Source organism: Argiope bruennichi, chromosome 9 (genome assembly GCF_947563725.1).
Source record: "Argiope bruennichi chromosome 9, qqArgBrue1.1, whole genome shotgun sequence".
Classification (NCBI taxonomy): Eukaryota; Metazoa; Arthropoda; class Arachnida; order Araneae; family Araneidae; genus Argiope; species Argiope bruennichi.
Genome location: NC_079159.1, coordinates 52,805,968 through 52,829,611, shown reverse-complemented (window position 1 = coordinate 52,829,611; position 23,644 = coordinate 52,805,968).

Below are 23,644 nucleotides of genomic sequence, written 5' to 3'. Positions count from 1 at the left end.
ATAAAAGATTATTCAAGATGTAAGAGCAATGAACTGAAGAATTCCTTTTCATAAAGCTGGTGGGAGGGCTGCTGGTTGGAAAAAAATTTATTAGTTAGTCATTTCAGTTGATGAATGAAACGGTTTCGAAATGTCTCTCTGATTAAATGATTCTGACACCAGGAATTTATTTTATCATTGAAGCTTCATTAATTTATTAGTACACAAAATATTTCTTAGATTACTGAACTGACATATTACGTGACATGAAAAAGTATAACTTGATACAGATTTATTATTCTTTTTAGATTACTGGCAAGAAATGTAATTTTATCAGTCTATAACTGCAATTTTGACATCCATATTAATTGATACATACATTAGCTTACATTCGTGATATATTAAAAAAATCTGTATGTGGTTTGGGACCTTTCTCTTTCTCCAATTAGATCCAACATTCGATACATATATCAATTCTTGGTGATAAGTTTGGTGAAAGATCTTGGTGATTTTTCTTAAGTTTTGAGCTCAACGACAGGCGTAACATATAGTAGACTAGCAGTACCCGCACAGCGTAGCCCGTGGCAACCAAGACGAAAAATTAGCTTTAAACTTAAGTCTAGCCTCCACCCGATATGACATGGGCATGTTTCGCAATATCAAACAAACATAAAAAATATGTTTAGAAATCATCAAAAATAACTACAAAACAATTTTTTATAGCACACATTCAAAAATATTTATACTGTAAAAAAGGTAAAAATATGATATGTTCATAGACAAAACAATTCCATGACAAAAACATTCTTTGTTTAAGTCAGTTGTAGCAATGTGAAACGTCTGTCCTTGAGCTTTATTAGGAAAATAGATAAAATCGCAATTATAAAACTAATTTTTATTTTTTATTTTGATATGACTTCAATATCCTAAAACCTTTCCCAATAAATGTCCTACAAAATGGTACAAATATCTCCAATATCAGTTAATTTTTGGGGGCATAATGAGTTTTGAATCGCTGTTTAAAATCAGACGTAAACAAAGAAATGTATCGCATATGCATACCACACCTCTTGCTATTTGCGCATGCGCAGTTTGTGGTTTTCGCACATGCGCGGACAAGTGCAAAGCCAGATACTGCTGTTTTACGTATGCAAGAATCGTAGTAGGAAAATAATTAAAACCACAATTATAAAACTCCATTTTTTTTTTATTTTGATATGACTTAAATATACACACATGTCCAAAATTAAGGTCACAAAAATGTTTTTCAAAGTAATTCTAAATGGCTAACAGTTAAATTTAAACAAATTATATTTTATATATTGTGAAGGACCGCTAACACGATATTAACCTTTGTTGTGGGGAAAAAATGTTGTTTAGCATTAGTTTTGAAGGAACTACTGAAATTAGATCGTTTAGGCATCTGGGATTTTTGCCTGCAATTTTGTGAATATTGCATTAAAACAAAAAAATTAACCTGTTTCCAGTGAGAATGAGTTCTCATAATCGTTTAGACAATGCCTTGAGATGAAGAACCTTTGGCAGGCTTGAAGTTGGGCAGTCTTAAGCGGAGGTGGCTCGATGGTTACAAGTGGCACCGAAAATGGTATCCAGGTTGTGGAATCAATTCCAAACAAGTGGTACTGTAACCAGGAAAGCCGGCCAGGGCCGTCACAAAGCAACGACGCCTGCACAGGATCGCTATTTGGCATTAAGCGCACGACGGCATAGGCTGACAACGGCTACTCAACTTGCTCGTGACCTTGCTGCTGCGTCTGGAATAAGAATTTCCAGACAAAACGTATACAGTCCTCTAGCAGAGAAGGCTCTTTATGCCCGGCAACCAGTTGAGTGCGTCCCTTTGACTGCATCCAACAGAAACGCCCGTTGTTGTGGTGCCTAACATATCATTCTTGGGCATAGCAAGAATAGGGGCGAGTTCTTTTCAGTTATGAATCAAGATTTACCTCACAGAGGGACATTCGTCGAATCTTCATCTGGAGTGAGCGAGGAGCTCACTATCATCCCTCCTACGTAAAAGAAATCGACAGATTTGATGGCAGAGGAATCCTTATCTGGGGTGGCATAATGTTGGGCAGTTGTACACATTGCACGTCTTCGATGCGAGTACTGTCAATGCACATAGTTATAGGGATGAGATCCTTGAAGCCTATCTGAGGTTGTTCCGGGGTGTTTTTGGCCCAGACTTAATGTTTATGGATGAAATACACACAGAGCCCAGATCGTTGATGATTTTCTTGTGGAAGAGGATATTCGACGTATGGACTGGCCCTCGAGGACTCCGGATCACAATCCTATTGAACATGTTTGGGATGGTCTTGGAAGAGCCATTGCACAACGTAACCCCCCTCCTAATACCCTCCAAGAGTTAAAAGCCTCGCTTTTGGAAGAATGGGCTTTGTTGCTCCAAGAAATTATTGACACCCTCATAAACAGTATGAAAGCTCGTTGTGAAGCCTGTATAGCAGTGCACAGTGGTCACATTCCATATTAGATAGGCTTTTCCCGAGATAAATGCTTCATCTCTGATTCATAACGTAGCACTTTTTTGTTATATCCTGTTTCTTAATTCCCAATTAAAATCTTTTCCATGTTGTTTTGTGTCTATATTCTTTCTTCCATTGTAGTGTACCTCTGTACCAAATTTCGTGGCAACACAGTAAATAGTTTTTCATTTTTCGCAGATTTTATGTTTGTGACCTCTATTTTGGACATGAGTGTACTAAAATCTTTCCCAATAAATGCCCTACAAAATGTTACAAATATCTCCTATAACAGTTAAGTATTTCACGAGTTTTTCTCTTTGAAACATATAGACGCTTTCAGGAGACTTTAATTGTTCAGTTGTTGAATTTTGAAGATAATTAGATACAAGTATATATCATACTACTCAGGATGAAATTGTTATTTCATCCGTCGAACGTTTTTGCATTTTTGAATAAACACCATCGCACTCACGCAGAAATATAGACTTCGCGTAATTAGACTTAAACAAAAGTTTTGCAAACATTTACACTTTCTCCGTTACACATATCAAAACGTATCCATCAAACTTTGTGTGTTTTGATTTTAAAAATAGTAGATTATTAGTCAGGTGGAGGATTTAGAAGGAACTTAGATAGAAATATATAACTACACAAGATAAAATTTTTCTTCATTCATGCAATGGTTTTATACTTTTGAATGAATACCATGACATTTACACATAAACATATACTTTGCGTACTTAGACTTCAATAAAACTTTGCAGAAATTTAAACTTTTTAAGTTACACGCATCAAAATTTAACAATCAAACTTAATGCGTTTAAATTCTAAACATGCTTTTTTTTCCGTAGCTATGGAAATCTAAAACATAGAGATTCATTAAAATGCTTAGAAGTCATTTTTTCGACATTTATAATATATTTTTATACTTCGTGGGAGACAAGTAAAAAAAAAATGATCAAAATTTTAAATTTTATACAGATGAGAGAAGAAACGTTTTGCAATTTTTTGACGATTATTATATATTTTTATATTTGTGGGTAAGAAAGTAAAAAAATTTGATCAAATGTAAGTTTTTTAGATGTAAGAATATAAGTTACTTGTTTCTCTAAAAGTATTATTTAATTTGTTAACCTTATAGTGCAATCTGTTGAATTAATTATTTAAATATTACGGAAATCTATGAATAAAAACCTTCCATTTCCTAGGCATTATAGTCCCAATTAAGAAATAAATATTTAATTGAATTCAATTGTTGTTGTTGTTTCTTATGGCACTTGCCAGAGACAAGCCAGCAGTTACGAAGACAGCGATTTAAGCCGGTGGGAGAACGTCTCTTGCTTTATTAGTAGCTCCAACTAGGGCCTAAAGTACGCCTTTGCTACTCACGCATCCCTCATTCGCTTGCGCAACCCCTTTTTACAGGAGGGCACATTGATAGATCTCACAGATAGAGCAACGGAAGAACAACCATGGCCAAACCGGGACTCGAACCTAGGGCACTCAGATCACGGGGAAGATGCGCTACCCCTATGCCAGGACGCCGGCAAAATTCAATTTAAAATATCTGCACATAATGTATTTTCTTTGTAGCTAAAATATTTTATTTCTTTCTAGAAAATATTTTTTTATTTTAGTTCATGCAGATATTATGTAGGTTCCTATTTTTCTTATACATTTTGATATAGGTTTTTCAATCCAGAATTGAATTATTTAAACCATTTTTGCATATTATTGGTTGGAAAACATACTATTGCATACATAAGTAATGCAAGCCACATTGTAACGGTGTGAACACTGCTCGAAATACCCATTGTGAAAGCCTATTATGGAACTCTGCTCGTACGGAAGTCAGTCATTCCGTATCCTATACAGCAACACTAAATGTAAACCTAAAATAAACCTTCCAGAGCCAAAGCAACGGCGCCGTAATCCACCCAAATGAAATTCTTCCTCCTCTGGGATTCGCCGTTTCAACAAATTGGCGCCACTGATTTGGAGGAGGAAATAATCCGCCTCTCTTGAACATTTGATTAAGTTTTAATGTTGCATTCCCCAGCAGCAAACTTCCGCGCACTCATTTATTTATGAAGGGTGTATTGAGCAAAGAAAGTAGATGTCTTGAGTTGCTTCTTTTTTTTCACATTTTATTTCCAATAAAGCGTCTGTTTCCCTTCGTTAACTTTGTTTTCCAGAATATTTATGTTGATTTTGGGTGTGAAATAGAATTTTAGTGTGTTTATACGGTGTTGAGAAATCACAAGTAAAATGGATATGATAAGATTAAGAATTGATTAAAATAAAGGTTATAAAACGATAAAACTGAATTAAATATATATACCTTACTGCTTTGGGCTTATTTAAGTTTCGGCTAAATAGTTTCTATTTTGTGATACTGGCAAATATTTCTTAAACACGTACTACATATTTTCAAATTCCTAACTATTTTTAAAATATAACTGCATTTTCTTCCCTTAAAAATAAAGATCATATTTTAAAACAATGAATGCATTTTCACTAAGGATATCCTTTCCGTTTTTTCTTTGCATCTTCATTTCTCATAGAATTTCAAGTCCGCATCTCCATTAAACAAAACCAAATGTAATTTCATCGCATTAAGATAACTATGAATTTAACCATACAAATATTTGTGCAAAAACCTAAATAAATATAATTTGATGGTGCTAAATCCATGCGTCATATATAAGCATAAAACTTGTTAATTACAAATATTTTTTGCGCATCACTAAAGATCCGCATGGACTTCCGCTAACGTGAAGAAGCGTGATTTCAAACTAATTTCTTATCTTCATTAATTTTATATAATTTTGTTATTTTTTTATATTACACATTTCTTTGACGAATTTAGGCTTTCGTTCTGATCTGTGCAAGTTCATCCTATTTGTTCCTGATTCTTTTCAAATAATGTTCTAGCAAAAAACCATGTCTCAATCTAGCATGACATTGGAAACTTCCAGCATTTTTTTTTTTTTTTCATGTAGAATTCATCTTACAATGTCCTCTACACCAATGTCTGTCCAATGCACAGTTCAGTTTTTTTAGTTTTATTTTCAGACATTTTCAACCAGGAAATTATGGTGCTTCTGTATTTCTTTGTTTGACGAATTTGTTCATCTCAAAAGCCTTTATTAAAATATACTAGAATTCTGAATTTTATAAAATATAACTAAATTTTTAATTTATTTATAAAATATAACTAAATTTTTAATTTATTTATAAAATATAACTAAATTTTTAATTTATTTATAAAATATAATTAAATTGTAGAACTACAGGCATATGGCATTTTTTAATCAATTAAATTTAACTAGACATTTCCAAGAAATCTTTTCCGACTATTTTTATATAACTAAATTAACTAAAAAAATAAATTATTCAAACAAAATATGACCGGCAGACGATAATTTTCTCTTAACATAATAAAAATGAAGATTTGAATTTTTGAAATATCGTTGCACAACTGGATGAAATATATATTTTAATTTAGCTGAATGAAAGAAACAAGACATAGTTTCATTTTTAAACCTGCATTTGTTATTCTGACTTTAGAACAGATCTGTCTTAAAACCGATTTTAGAAAATAAATAATATTATCCATCTTATCTCCAACTATTTATAGCAATGCCTAGCGAATATTTTCTTTAATTATATTCTTATTTTTATTATTTTATTCGTGTTCTAAATTTACCCAGGAACTCATAACTCATTCAGCAGTCTCTGTGCTTTGTTTCCCTCGTGCTCTGTAGAAGGGAGGTTAAATCGGAAATCAAGAGAGGCGGCGATACACCCTTCACTGTATCCTTAACTTCCTCCCTGAAGTCCTATCCAATTTTCCCGACATCAAAGCGCCACCGTCTCCAATGGGATTTCAACGGTTTTTGAAGAACAGACAGATAAGCGTGATCCTAAAAATAGATAATTGCTTTGAAGCATCGCTTTATAGGGGAATAACATGAAATTTGATACTGGATTCATATTTGGGAATCCATCTTCTCTCATTGCTCTCTACCTCCCCTTTTCACCCCCCCTCTTTTTTGGGGTTTTGTCACGCTTCGAAGGATGTGAGTTTGCGCGAAATAATGATTCCAGGAATCCCATGAGAAAATCTGGTGGGGAGGATTTGCAGTTTTATAGCGTGTAAGAGAAATTAGAATATTTCATATTTCATCGGATGAGAGGCATGGTGTAATTTCTTGAGAAAAGTCTGTGGTTTGTGAGGAAGGATTTCGCTTTTATGATGAAGGATTTTGTAAAATGTGATAGAATATATATATATATAATTTTTATAATGTGTGAAATATTTAAATAATTTTGTAAGAGTGTTAGATTTCAGTATAGATTTAACTAGTAATGAAAACTACAAAACTGTATTAGACTTGGTGATATGCTTGCTGGCTTTACAAGGTGAATTAGTAAGATTTTGAAGTATTCAGAAATGTTGAAATTCATGAACATTTCAGGCAGTAAGATTTTGATATTTTTCCCAATTCTTAAAGTTCATGCAAAACTAGAATTTTTACTCTGAGGAAGACTGTTTAGTATAGACTGTTAGTTAGATAAGATAAAATTATCTGTTTAATGCAATGAATTCACGCTTGAAAAATTTTCGAATCATTTTTCAATATACTTTTCTAATCTTATTTCAATATATTTATTCTTTGCCGGCGGATTTTAAAACTTTCCACGCTTTTCGCATGTGTTAAGATGAGTTTAATTCAACAAAATAGGTGTGAGAAAAAAGAAGGAAAAAAGAGATGTTTACATTTAGCATTAAAGTAAATTCCGGAAATGCCCACACCCTTCCACGTCTCATCCCTTAGCGAGGTAGAATCGTCAAAAAAGGGTCGTCTCAGGATACAGAAATGAAAATACTTTTTCTGGTATTGGATAGAAAATAGAACAACTTGCCGTGCATGAAATATTTCATTTCCTCAATCTGTTGACTTGAAAGGAAAATAGTAAAAGTGACTACTTCATTTATTTAATTTTTCTATGTAATTTCCTTCTTTTTTTTAAAAAAAAATATATAATTTCTGAATTATGATTTTCTTCAGATATTTATTTACATAGATCATGTATTCTGTCTGATATAGTCTACACGCTTTCCTATTGTAGATGTAAAATAACAAGTTCAACAGGGTCAATAACAAATAACGATCTTTTATTCAACACTAAAGCACGACGCACAGGTATAAAATCACAGTCAATGTGTACGCAAAACCTCGAAGACTCACGTCTCCCGACCCATCCGCTACTCTTACCAACTCAATACTGATTGATCGCATCGATGTTTATCTGCCTTTTATATCTTCCTTGAAAGGACAAGATATGTTCTAAAAGTTCATCTTCTCTTCTCTCCTAATCCATATGTCGCCAAAATGCCAACCATTTCAGGAATTTTCAATTTTATCGCATATTTCACCAAATTCGCCATCATGCTCGGGAAGTGACTGATTCAGCATCCATCCAGAATCCGCCAGAAATATCTGCAAAACTATCTTCCTTATCAGAAGATTTACTGCCACCTAGATCCAGAAGAACATTGTCTCATTTTGAATGAAGCCAACTTAATTTCTGCTTAAGATAATATAAATATTTCTTGTTTGAAATAACCATTCTATCTCTAGCATTGTTGAAATTCTTCCTGTAGGAGGTAGGTCCATCAATTTAACGTCTCGGCGAATTTTAATCCTCAAAACAGTTGATGCTCGTTCAATCTCTAAATCTTTCGATGCTCCATCCTTTTGGTATGTAAGATTTTAGGGTCTTTTCTATAACACTCGCCAATGATTTGATTTTCACTTGAACAACTGCAACATAAAAGGCTTTAGAAACGGAATACCTTGGCAAACTTAAAATTACTAAGTTTCTGCTTATCTTAAAAATAAAATATTCAGACATGCATATACGATAAGGAGGCATATGCAGGAAAAACTGAAAGAATTAAATCAAATTTCATATATAGAACCTAAAAAGCATAGGTGTAAGTATTACATAAAATTATTTAATTTCAGATGTGCCGATAGGAGAGAATTTGGCGCTGTCAGAATACTAAATGGGCTAATAATTATAATGAATGAACAGAAAATGGATCAGAAAAAATTTCTGTACTTCTTAACCCTTTCTAGGGCCACGGGAAGTATGCTTCCCATCAAATTTATCAATCTTTGTATGAAATTATGTAGGTTGGCATAAGTTCTGACAATTTTTTTTGCATTAGTCCGAAACTTAGATGCTTCAGTTCTTTATCTCAGACAAAATGATGTGTCTTGATTTGTTACTTAATTATTAATTAACCTAATTAAAAATTAATGAAATTAAATTTATCTAATAAGCTAAATGAATCCCTTTTCTTATTCTAATTTCAAGCCTAAAAATATTTTAACATAATATGACTAGAAAAAAATGGCCCTTTAAAGGGTTAAGCAATATAAAAAAAAAATTATTCTGAGATTGATATATAGGAATGAAACTCACAAAACCTAAGCTTTCATTGACTTACACTTGTATCTATTGAACTATATGCAAAAATTTTCCTAAAAGTTGACCTTCTACCCCCTGTTAGTATTATTTTTTATTTTTTCGAAATCTCTCTTCGAGTGCATCGCCTGTTTATGACATTTAGTTTTATTCCATTCAAACGTTTTAGCTACTGATCCATTCATTTGTTTTCGCTGCTAATATGATGAAATACAAACATATATTTTATATCCACGTAGTATTATAAAAAAAGGGATTAGGTTTTAAAATCATTTCCATTGGGTGTCACGCAATCTGAAGATTAAAGAAACTAGGACTCTCTGATTTTGCGAATTAAGGTCAAAGTGACGTTTAGCATGCATTAATACTAAATGAACCTAAATTCCTTACTTTGAGTGTGATTAAATGCATCCGGACCTGAATTCAATAAACTGAAAAATAAACCTATTGAAATAAAAAATAAAAGACCAACATTTATTGGCAATATTATGAAAAAAAAATAACCAGAAAATTACATAAGCTTCATGCACTTTAGTTCTTTGAATGTATATTTAATTGGTATCAAAAAGTGAAACTATCAGTATTCCTTTGGATTTTGCTTTTATTATACATTTTCAATCAAATCATAGTTTCTGAAATTCCTTTTTTTCTCAATATGATATTTTCGCTATCTTCAACACCCAAATAGATACTATTCTATTATAGATTACATAGCAACAATGAAATAAATTATTAATGTTTTAATTTTATTTCTTAATTGATGAACAGCGAAAATATTGATATTTTTTTTATCTTCATTCATTGTTTATAAAAAACAGCAATCGGAAAAAATTCTAGCAAGTCGAATTATTTTATCTTATATACCAAGCTGAATGCTGTTAAAAGCTCTTTTTGCTTATGCGTATGCTTTAAGTGCGGCATCAACAAGTTTAAAATCTGAAATCGAAAATAATATTATTATTTAACGAAAACTTTCAGGAAAAAAATCAGAATTATTTGATGCTTCAGGAAACATACATTCCGGTTGCAGATTATTAAAATATCAATTGAATGCATTATTATTTTAGAAGGAAACATATAATTTTGAATGGTGGCTTATGTCCAGATGGTGCTTGAACAGTACCGTAGTATTATATACTACGGTAGAGTAGAGAACAGTAGAGTAGTATTATATACTACTCTAAGTCCCTCACATCAGTTCAATTTAATAATGAATATATTTGTCAGCTTTAAGGGAAGAAATTTTCATTTCTGTAGATTTTAGTTTATTTGCCATGCATAAAATTTCAGATTATGTCGCTGCATTACATAAAAAGGAGCGAGTTATACTTTATGAGGAATAAACATTTAGCGAAAAAAAATCCCTTGTTCTTTCTCTAACGATATAGTATCATTTACATTGGTTCAGTTGTAGGCAACCATGATTTTAGTATGGGAACGAAATTCGAATGTATCACTGAAATGATTAATTCTTCAAGACCTTTAATATATTGTTTATGATATAATATAAGGTGTCATGCATGTTATTATTAATAGCAAATATAAGCCACAAATTAAGGCATCGCATAGCTTGCAACTGCTAATACTTTATCATAAGATTTGATTTGGCCTCTTGATATTTTATGGAATTTCTTTTGAATTATTAAAAGTATATAACTGAAAGAAATCTTCTAAATTGATTAATTAAATTTTCCTATACTTCTAAGTATGAGGACAACTATTTCCATTTAAGATAGAAAATTTTTTATGATAATTATATTTATGATAAATTACTGTTTGTTAGAGGAACAAATAGAATTATTAAGGATTTAATGTTTTGTTCTTATCTGAAGAATAACAAAAATATAAACATGTTTCTTAGCATATTTTCTTGTTTATCGAAACAGCAGTAAGAATGGTTTAAGCTCGCATCTGAAGAAAGATAAAAATTGCACATCTTATTTATCCGATGAATTATATGCTTACAGAATGAATAATAAGTGTTTTCACTTATGTTGTTTTGTAGTCTTAATAATGCCACATGGAAAGAAACTCAATAAATAATAAAACTTCTATTCTTTCTTTATCACATTGAAAGTAATTGAATGCACGTGGACCAAAATTTAATTAATTGAAGGAAACTAGTAAAATAAATAAAAATAGCGGTACAACATGGCATATGTGTATTGGCAATATTATGCAAGAAATTATTAGAACGTTCCAGAAGCTGTACGCGCATTTTTTTATTATATATTTCATCATCATAAAAATAAACAAGATTATAAGCGTTACTTTTAGTTTTGTCTTTGTTTTACTTTTTAAATTAAATCATATTTCCTAAAATTGTATTTTCTTCATGGTAAAGTAATCATTAATACCAAAACCAAAATAAAATCGTAGCTAGCTAAAATAAATAGCTGCTAAATAAACCTATCATAAAAGCGATTAGCAATTTCAAGTGTAATCATAAAGATTACATAGCTACACTTGAAATTATTAAAGTTTTGCCGTTTGGTTTGATAAGCAATAAAAATTTAGTATATTTTTTATCATTGGGTTTTTATCTCGTTATTAGCAATTAAAGGCACGTGGAACAAAATTTAAAAGCTTGAAGGAAATTAGTAAGATAAATAAAAATAAAAATGCAACATTTGTTGGCAACGTTTTATTTTGGTTTTTCCTTTGTTTAACTTTTAAAATTAAATCGTATTTTTATGGAATGAAAAAGCGGACTTGATCGCAAAATCAGTTACAGAAATCAGCCCATGCATTGAATGGATCGCATCGGAAGACATCATCTCACGCATCAAACAAATATCAAAAAGAAAAACAACAGACAGCTATAGACAGAGCAAATATTATGAAATTCTTGGTGAAATTCCAGACATAAAAAATATTGCTAAATGGACAAGAAATAGAAGAGAAGACATCATTTGCGCTAGAATTTCTACCAAAACACTCATCACACCTGGCCTTCTACATAGTTTTAACCTGTCGAATCAACCAAATTGCGAAACATGCCACTCTTTGAATAATTTGATCATATCTTACTGCACTGCCGAAAATACTCAAGCATCAGACGTTGCCTCTGGTCGAAGTTGGGCCTCAACTCTCTTTCAACCTGTAATTTCAAACAATTCACGAGCAAAGCATTTGCAGATAATCTGTCTCTCCATATTCTCCTTCAACACTTGAAATTTTTTGACATTTATTAATTGGAGATATTGTTGAACGCTGGGATGACAGCCTTTGTAGCTAAAAATCCCTAAATCTCCCTCATTCAAACAAACAAACAAATAAATCGTATTTTCTGAAATTGCATTTTCTCCATGGTAAAACGTTCACTATTACCAAAACCCAAATGAAATCGAAGGTAGATAAAATAAATAACTACTAAATAAAGCGATTCCATAGCAACAAATGAAATTATTCATGTTTCACTGTTTCGTTCGATGTGCAACAAAAAAATTGCATATTTTCTTACCATCGTTTCTTATTTATAAAGAACAGCAATCGAAAAGATGCCAGCTCGTCGAATTATTTTACTTTAATACCAAGTTGTCTTAGCAATCCCAGGAATTATTTCCTTACAGATATTTTGTGATTAATTAGTGTTTCGCTATTGTTTTCAAAATAGTAATATTATTGTTAATACCCACTTCTGAATAATTACTGTTCTAAGACAATTCACATATTTAATTAAATCCAAGCTTTTGTAATCGTTGCAGAAAATATTTTAAAATTCCAACATCTTCGAATCTTTATCGATCTCTCAGCACAATTCATGCTGCATATTAAAAATTCTGTTCTGCTTCCAAAATCAGAAAAACCCTCCTCCAAAATAAAATTAACAATCAAACAAACTGCCGTTTTAATGGAAATCAAACGTTAAAACAAAAAAGTAACATCGGAATACATCCTCCGCCGCTTCCAACTCCTCTTTTAGAACGAGTGTTCAATATCTCCGAGGAAGCAGCGGAGCATCAAAACTTAATCAAGATTTGAAGAGTGTAGGATTATGCGCTCCTCCAAATCAACGGCGCCAATTCACAGAAATGGCGAATATTGAAGTCCCCTTCCTGAAAAAGAAAATTTCATTTGCAAGGATTACGGCACCGTTCCTCTGCAAGGTTTATTTAAGACTTGCTCATCACAATAATATTGAACAATGGCTGACTTGTACAAAAGAATGCTTTCGCCTTAATAAATTTTTCAAGTATAAAATTTGAAGTTATTCTCATGTTAATTAAGCAGTTAGGGGTTTATGAGAAGTGCAATTATGATTTTGTTATGCCATGCCATTAGTAATGTTTGAAAAACTGATAAAAAGTGAAAGTGATGTTCTGAAAGTTGATAAAGCTAGATGAATGTCAAGTTTTCTAATGTTACATTTACAATTTTATGCACATTGTTTTAGTCTTAGTTCAAATCTTTAACTATAACTAGCGGGAGAGGCCTGCGTAAACATTTCTCGCATCTCTCTAATTAACTTATCATGCCAGAGAAAGCCTGAAACATTGGCGGACAATAGCTACAAAATTTTAACTTTTGGCATGAATACAGCATGTTTATTGAATCTATAGTGTCATGCTTACCGGACATTTTGGCGATTAATCCCTGCCATGCGTTTAATAATGTCCGAAAATCGAATTTGTGCTTTAGACTCAATTTTTCTCAGTCGATTAAAACAAAGAATCAACACAAAATGCAATTGTAGTCACAAAATCGCAAACCCAATTTCATATATTTAAGTCATTGCGTTTTGGAACAATATATTTATGAAATTACAGAAAATAATATATTAAGCAATAACTCCACTAATTTGCATATTATATTCTGATGTAGCATTATGTTTTATGCATACACATACTTGGTGCGAAAATTCTCTGTTTTAGCTGTAAAATCACCAATTTTCTAAATTTTTATTATTTTATAACAACTTATGTATTTAAAATTACATGGAAATTGTATTTCTAAGATATTTCGGATAGTTTTCTGGTAAATAATTTTGGATGTTTAGATAACTTTTTCTTTTTGGAAAGAAAAAACTGTTCCCGCAAGATCGGAAAATTTTAAGAAGAATTAAGAACTGAAAGGAAAAAAAAATGATTTATCCGCATTGTTTGGACATTACATCAAATCAGTTACATTTGTTACATCAACAGGGTTAGAGCCAAAACACCTGTTTCAGTTTTGGATGCATGGAGGTGATTTTTAATAAAAAAGATAAATAATTGGGTCCAAGTGCAGAATAAAGGATAAATGCGCAGAACAAACATAAATAAAGGAATACCACAGAAAGAAAAAAAAAATTTAAATAAATAAAATAAAATAACAATAAAATTATGTTATTTATAATTAGGTCGAAAAATTATTTCTAATTATGGCTTTTGTCATTGTAGCTTACATCCTATTGAGGGAATTTGTGAAATATTAGGAGACTGTTTCTAATATTCGCAATGCAATAATATCCGCAACAATGTTGCTCAAAGAAAGGAAAATATTCAGAAATGAAAGTTTCCAAGTGAAACGAGTGGGAGTGGTCTCACCGAAACTTTCTCGTATACTCTCCAATAAAGGATTTATTCGCCCACCTCAGCATAAAATTGCGGAAGATTGTGATGCGCAAGGATAGAACCTGGGACCTTGTGGTTCGCAGCCCAGCAACATAATCACAATACAAAAGCAATTGTTAACTGGCTTATATGCTTTTCACTACAGACTCTCCCTCCAGTGAGTCGGAGGTGAGACGAACGATATGGCTGTTGAGTGGTGATGTATTATTAGCTGTTGATTCTAAAGCGCTTGTACCCATTTGAGTAGCGCCAAGCGTTATGTCGAACGTGTGTGGTTGCTGCGTCAAGTGAGGTTGACGACTTTGGTTGCGGGTAGATGGCGCCACAACAGCGGTACGAAGGTTGAAGGTTCATCGTCCGAGGTCACCAATGTAGCGGTTTGTGTTGAGAGAGGTTAGAACCTGGGATCTTGTGGTTCGCAGTCCAGTAACATATCCAGGATAAAAAAGCATATGCTCCTATAGCTTATATGCCATTCACTACAACCTTGAAAAAAGCCACGAATGTCTTATATGATAAGAAGAAAAAATAGCTCCGAAATATAGACCTTTGGCATGAATCGAAAATTTTTATTGAATCTATAGAGATAATATATGCCTTTTGCTGACCAATTAAAACCAAAGTTTTGATTCAAAACTGCAAACTTCTAGTCGTAAGACCACATACTGAATTTCCTTGATTTGAATCATTGAGTTTATGAGTTACTGGGTTTGCACGTATACGAAAGTACAGGTAATAATCAATCCTTTGAGAAACTTGCTTTAAAATTTGATATTTTAGATGTTAAACCTGTGTAACAAATGTGTCTATCTCTTTACGCTTATGAAGTCACTTGTACTCGGTGAGAAAAACAGACAACATTCTTGTAAATGGATTTGATCTAAAGTTGATAGAAATCTACGAATTTTGTGTAAAATCAGAATGCCAAATTTCATCCATCTTTATCAAAACGTTTTTAAGTTATCATGTGAACAGACAGAACTTGTATAGTGCCAATTAAATGTGTTTTTGCTGCTATGTATGAATGTGTGTCTGTTCAGATAGATATACTTATACAGCATATCTATATGTATATCTATCTGACTTCTAAAAATATGTATTTGGAACTTAGGAATCTTTAAAAGATGGAAATTCATCAGAATCTCAAGTTTGATTTTTTTGATAACTACAATACTTTCTTTATAATTCATATATGAGAAATTAAAAACATAAGTTCAAAGCATATGTTCTTATATAATTATGGTTTCGAATAGAATGAAATGAATGACCACCAGTTGTGGTCAAGCCCAATTCAAAATATGGATCCAAACCTAAACTATTGGAAATAAATTTAAATAAATACACCATTACATATATAAGAGAAAAATATGTTAAAAATGCCTCTGATCAAAATATTCAAATGCAAAGTCTAATGTAATGTAGAATTTAATAATAAGTACCAATGAATCAAATCTTCGTTCGCCATTTTTTAATCCTGTTTTTTCAGAAACTATTTAGATACGAATCATATACTGATTGCATATGAATATTTTTAAATATTACCTTCATATAAACTGGTCATTTAAATAATAAAAAATCATGAATGCGCTAAGTTTAACATGTCTCTTGAATTGGTTGAAACCATTACATATATAAGAGAAAAATATGTTAAAAATGCCTCTGATCAAAATATTCAAATGCAAAGTCTAATGTAATGTAGAATTTAATAATAAGTACCAATGAATCAAATCTTCGTTCGCCATTTTTTAATCCTGTTTTTTCAGAAACTATTTAGATACGAATCATATACTGATTGCATATGAATATTTTTAAATATTACCTTCATATAAACTGGTCATTTAAATAATAAAAAATCATGAATGCGCTAAGTTTAACATGTCTCTTGAATTGGTTAAAACAATAATTGCATTGTTGCTATTGGATGAGAGCTGAACATTTTCGTAACCGGATAATGTCATACAGCGCCATCTTACACAATTTTGAGATACCAGTCAATTGTCATCCTATAGCAACAATGCAAGTACCACAAAAATGTATCCAATGGTGCTATATAAAATTGTAGCGGATTGGGATGTGCGAGGATAGAACCTGAGACCTTGTGGTTGGCAGTCCAGTAACATGACAACATTACAAAAGCAATTGTCCTGTTAACTGGCGTATAACTGGTAGGCTGGTTACTGGTTATAAAGCTGTTAACTGGCTTATAAACTTTCACTACAATATTGTCAGCTTGAAAGTAGATAGAAAAGGACTCTAATAGTGAGTTAAAAAATATTTTTTTATGTGTGTGTGTAAAATCGCGTTTCTTGAGGAAAGACATTTATATAGATAAACTTTAAAAGCAAAACCTCATCTAAAAATAAAATTTTGATCCAAATCGCTAGAGCCGTTTCCGAAATACACGAAATAAATTTATATATATATATATATATATTTATGTACAAGAATTGCTCTTTTAGTTATAAGATATAACATATTAAAGAGAATACTATTTAGAATAACAGTTACTATAAAAGATGAATTGCAACAAAAAGCTAATTTGTTTTTTCGTTTTAACTGGTACAAAATAACCAAAATTCTGGTTTTTATATCTTTTGACTCCTTTATCCATCAATCCATCAACCTTCTCCTTAAAGAATTCTTTATTACCTATATTGTTAAAAAAAACCGACTTCGTAACTCACAAATGATTTATTTTGGCGCGAAAAATACGTTCTACGAGGCAGTAAATTTTCCTGAAAGCACAGTTTGAACCTTATAGTAGAGCTTGTTAGTGGTTCATGGAGTTAAAATTTCGACGTGGATTGTTTCCCGCTCTCAAGTGTCTCTCGAAGTTGTTTTTCCAGATTGAGATTACTTCAGTTGCCTCTTGAGTAAATACATGGCAAATGTTTTTCCCGAAAGAGTTTCTCTCTTATTCGAAACGAAATTTTCTTCTACTTGGAGATTTCTATAGCCCTTATTTCTAAAGGGAAAATATGATTTTATGCCTTGTTATCGATAAAATAAGTTATTTGTTCGCCCCATTCGCCTTAGAGATACGCTCAAATTGATGGGTATGTCTTATTTTTCTTATTGAGCCATAAAATATCAGAGAAAAGGACAATTTTATTGAAAGTTTAGAAAACTTTTTTTTAAATATTTATTCTCAATATTCTGTAATTATATTATTGTTCTAACACAAAGTAATCATAGAACGTTTTAGATAATAAAATACTTGAATATTTGTAGGAAAAAGGACAATTTTATTGAAAGTTTAAAAAATTCTTTTTTTATATTTATTTTTGATTTTCTGTAATTACATTTTTATTTAAACTCAAAAAATCTTAGGAAGTTCTAGATAATAAAATACTAAGAGTATTTAATTAAGAGTAACCAGAGTCAAAATGACACAGGAGTCAAAATGACTCAGTGCTGTTCGTTAGCTCTTACTATCATTTTTTCTTTAAATACAATCACCTGCTTAGTATCTTCAAGTTGTTCTTTCAGCAGTGTGTTTGCTGAGTATCTTCAAGTTTATATGTGCGTATAACCAAGTTATCATTTTTCAAAGGGTTTTTTTTTTGTTATTTTTATAGAGTCATTGACTCCATGTCTCTGAACCTACTTTTAATTTGAATAATGTAAAAAAAGAACAAAGAAATATTCTTAAAATATTATTTTAAAATACTATATTTTTCATTTTTGTTTGTTAAATTCTAACAGTTATTAACAGTTATTCTAACAGTTAATATCTACACGAAGTAAATACTCATTGAAAGATTGTTTAGGTTTTTCTTATAACATCTATTCAGCATTTAAAACATAACATTCAACATTTTTAATATTGTTGGCAACTACATGATTTCCAGAATGTATTGTTTCCAAAATAAATTCCAATGCTGTTTACAAAAGATTAAAAAAGAGAAATAACAATAGAGTCATTTTAACTCCTTGTCTCTGACCTCATCAGGAAATTCATGTCTCCAGTTACGAGTTAAAATCAGATTTTAATACTTGTACAGAATATTTTATATTTAAGTTGTGCTTTTATATTTATTAATATTTTCATTTTAGAGCTACAAATGATTGAATTTTATGATAGAGGTTCCTAAGAGCTCATCATAAGAAATACGAATCGCCTCTGGAGACCAGTTGGTTCGTGGGGAATTTTTCTTGTGTGAACTTTAAATTAAATCTCTTATACAACACTTAATGTCATGATTCCCCCGTGGAAAGACTTTGAGCATTAAACTGTGGCTGACATTAAATATAGACCACTTGTCTTCTATCCATTGTGTATATAGCTATTCTAAACGAAAAAAGTCCCATAGCCTCGCAGTGCTATTAAAACGTATCTATCCGATTTATCTATTTTCTAAGCAATTTAATATCCTTTTCTTATTTCTCAAATAAGTTATACAAATATTCAATGTAATTATTTTCCTTTAGTTATTCAATAATGGAAGAAAATCATACGATTAAATAGTTGATGAAATGAAATCTTGATGAATCTTATTTATACATTGAAATCTATTGTGAAAATTTAAAAATAATAATAACAATTGCCAAAATTCTGGAAATATTACCAAAGGATTCAAACTGATATCATTGGAACGAAAATTTTGTAATTTTTCAAATAGCGTGAAAAGTTTTGAGCAATTGTAAGCAAAATTTCAGATACCTGATATTTATAAAATTTGAATAAAAAGTTACCACAAATAAAATTCCAGTTTCCAAATGTATTTTTTTTTTGTTGTTGAAAAAAAAATTTAAATTGGTTTTTCCTAGTACATTATTTTGATCACTACTAATTTTTGATTTTTCTGCGAAACATGACTGTTATGACTTTTGGTTTTTTTTTTTTTTCGAATATTTATTTATTTCCTTCGTACAAATATATATGGACATCTAAAATCTCAGTCTTTTTATTGTTTGTTTATATATATTTTTCTGGTGCAAAAGCCATGGTTTTGACTATGCTCCACCAAACAAAGGTTAAAATCCTATCAATGTACAATAATCAAAAACGGGATTGTATACTAGGACAGAAAAACAAACAAGATTTAAATGAGAGTGCAAAATTTGATAGACTTTAAAAAAAAAACTGTGCATGTGGTGTTTGACCAAGTAAAAATGGTAATGGAGTGTTCGTATTTTGAAAAAACAGCAAACGCTGAGCATTGAGATTTGTGAAATCTGACACATGTTGGACAAATATCTGACTGTCACATTGAGAACATAGAAATGGTTGTTCACCTTGCATTTTTGTTGAAAAAAAATTGAAATTGGTTTTTTCTAGTACATTATTTTGATCACTATTAATTTTTGATTTTTCTGCGAAACATGACTGTTATGACTTTTTTTTTTTTTCGAATATTTATTTATTCCCTTCGTACAAATATATATGGACATCTAAAATCTCAGTCTTTTTATTGTTTGTTTATATAGATTTTTCTGGTGCAAAAGCCATGGTTTTGACTATGCTTCGCCAAACAAAGGTTTAAAATCCTATCAATGTACAATAATCAAAAACGGGATTGTATACTAGGACAGAAAAACAAACAAGATTTAAATGAGAGTGCAAAATTTGATAGACTTTAAAAAAAAACTGTGCATGTGGTGTTTGACCAAGTAAAAAAGGTAATGGAGTGTTCGTATTTTGAAAAAACAGCAAACGCTGAGCATTGAGATTTGTGAAATCTGACACATGTTGGACAAATATCTGACACATTGAGAACATAGAGATGGTTGTTCACCTTGCATCAAATGAAGGTGGGTGAATCTAGTATGCCCAATGCGTAAACGGATGCTGGATTATAAAAATAAACCAAAATTATTCCTTTGGAACAATAAAACATTATTTTGACATACAAACATTATTACTATTCAGATGAAATAATTTAATAACTACAGGATAAAAACTAATAAGAATTAATTTTATACAACATACTTCATGTTAATTATTCATAATTCATCGGTCATATTAGATGAATTAAAAATATTTTGGAATTACACTTTTCATAATTTAAGAAAATTTTAAAGTCAGAAAGAATTTAGATATCGGAAGATATTTTAAGCATTTCAACACTTCATTATAATTTGTGTGTATTATCACGTACATATTATAGATCCGGACTTCCATGATACTTCATATAAGTAAATATGCACTTTTATTTAACTTCGCTCCTTTCTTTGTTTGAAAGATTTCTAAATTTTTTTATCTTTATGGTTACCTAATTGCGGAATATGTTAATTTTTTTAATCTAATAAACAGTTAATGGATTAGTTTAATCAAATTTTGAATTCCCAAAATTAGTGTTATTTTGTATTTAGTTTGAGAAATAATTGTTTAATATTTATATTTATATTATAACATATATTATTGTTAATTAAAACTTGAAAGTTAAAAAAATATATATTTAAATTAAATCAATTTATCTTTTTAGCGCAATAATAAAAGTGGTTTTAAAACCTGTTTTTATCTCATTATTCGCTAATAATTATTAAAAAAAATTAAGATTCTATCTTTTGATTTGTAATTGGATCAATTCTCTAACGGAGCAATCTCGTTAATTCCAAACAGGAAAAGATTTTTTTTCCTTGTAGCTAAACGATACGAATGTTTGCAATGTAATCGAATTTCTTACAACTCATTTTAATGCAAAATGTTTTAAACTAATTTCCAGAAAATAACAAACTCAGTGGGAGTTTCGAAAATAGCTATTAAAAATAGCGTTGAATGATCTTTTTCTCAGAAATTTGCTATTGCAGGAGTTCTTTATAGGTTTTAAATATTTTATATGGGTCATCATCGAAAGAGTCTGATTTGCCATGAAAATTCACTCTGTGTATTAGATGAATTATTTTTTTTTTAATTTATAGACAATCGTGAGGATCTAAAGACATCAAAACTAAAGCAAAAAGTACAAAGTCCTTATTTTCGAAATTTCCTGAAATCATACATTAGATTTATCAAAAGATTTAAACACTTTTGAAATAAATGCAAGAAGAGTCATTTTATAAAATATCGCCAATAAATATATAAATATATCGCCAACTTTTACCTGCATTATATTTATCCGTTAAGCACATTTTTTTTTTTTTTTTTACTAAAAGATGACATAAGGAATCTATTTTTTAATTATTTTTTGGAGGGGGAACACAAGTCCATCAAATGTCCATTTCTGCTTCATCCTATTTTTTTTTCGAAATTTATTCCTTAGATACAACACTGTATTCATTTCCCCTTAAATTATGATAAAATAAATAAACTGATGCATTAAGTTTTAAAATGAAACACTGAGCTATTCTGAAGTTTGTTACACAAATAAAATATAATTTTGAAATAAAATACCGAAAATCTTGTGTTTAAGGATTCAGTTAAAATATTTAATTTAATGCATCTTATATTCCTTTTCAAACAAATCGAAGGATTTTTTTGCTGGAAACCAAAACAACTGAAAACAAGAGTCTTACTGTTTTGATATAGATCAAAAGGGACAATACTCTTTCGACGAATAAACTTTCAACTCAAACTTCGAAAAGCATTTTTAAGAAAATAATCTAAAGAAAATATTTGCTTTGACAGATGAATTTACGACCTCGAGTTAAGCTTCCTTTAAATAAGTTTGGATAATATGTTATTGCTTTCATACATTGTATGGAGCTTTTAAATAGATAGTTTTGATCCATAAGTTAAGGCGCTTAATTAAATATTCGTTTTCCTAGATTGCGTTAAGTTCTCAGTAACACTTTTAAATATACATCTCATTTTTATATTAACATACTATAAAATATAAATACTATATATTATACAATAATTTAAATTTAAATTTTTGTCGACTTGAATAATTTATTAAACTAATACCGATAAATTTTAACGATCAATAATTAAATGAAACATAACTTTATTCGAAAGACTAAATATTCAACATTTAACATTTAATTTCCTCCTCTTTTTGTAAAAATAAAATTTATTTTCAATTTACATGTTTTATTTTTATACTAGTCGTTTGGCGGTCATTTGATTAAGCAGAAATACTGGATATATATATATATATATATATATATATATATATATATATATATATATATATATATATATAATTTCACTTAAATCCTTTAAATATAATTTCATGTCCATGATTCCGCAAGAATGTCAGACGGTTAAAATAATTCGAAATTGTCTGACATATGTTCTGCTCATTGTATACATAAACTTTTCGAATGTGGATAAATCCCATCATATTATAGCTTTGTGAAAAATAAAAATGTATGGTTCATCTATCTTGTAAACTGCCCAAAAAATAAAACGAATCCTTCATTCTTAACGTTCAGTAAAGAAAGAAAATTATGTAACTAAATATTTGATAAAAAAAAGTTTCGAATGCTTGAAAGACAGTGTAATTTAGGGTAACTTTATGAAAAAATTCCATAATTGAAGAAAATTTGCCACAACTATTGGATTGCTATCATTAAAAGACATTATTTTAAAATTTAAAGCGGTGCATCATTCATTTCTGTGCAATAACGCATTAAGTTATCAACGGAAAAAAACCAAGCTTTAGTTTAATTTTAAATTAATTAGCATTGAAATAAAAAGTTCAAAAACCTGCTCGGAAATGCACTGACTTTCGCATTCTCCAAAATACATAATGTGCTAAATTTTTTTTTGAATTAAGTCGAATGATCTAACATATAAAGCACTGACTCACACATACAATATTTATCTCATGAATATAAATGATTTTATTGATATCTTAATACAATGACACATGGGTTATCTCTAATAGTAATAAAAATGAAAGTATGTATGCGTGCATGTTGACGTTCTGAAACCCAGAATGTTTGGCCTAATCAACGTGAGTATTTAATAAATTTGACACATATATATAATTGGAGAGTGAGAGGTTCTTCAGATTTTTGGGAAATTTTAATAAGACTTTTAATCAATTAAAATGAACTATAATTTTGAAATTTTTCTTGAGATTAAAAATTTGGAATCATTCCATGATATCGTAAAATTAGAAACTGTTTGTAGCTAGTAAGTATCTTGTCTTTATCAATAATTTTTTATATTTTTGCTACTGTTCTACAGTTTATGAGTTTAATGTTACAACA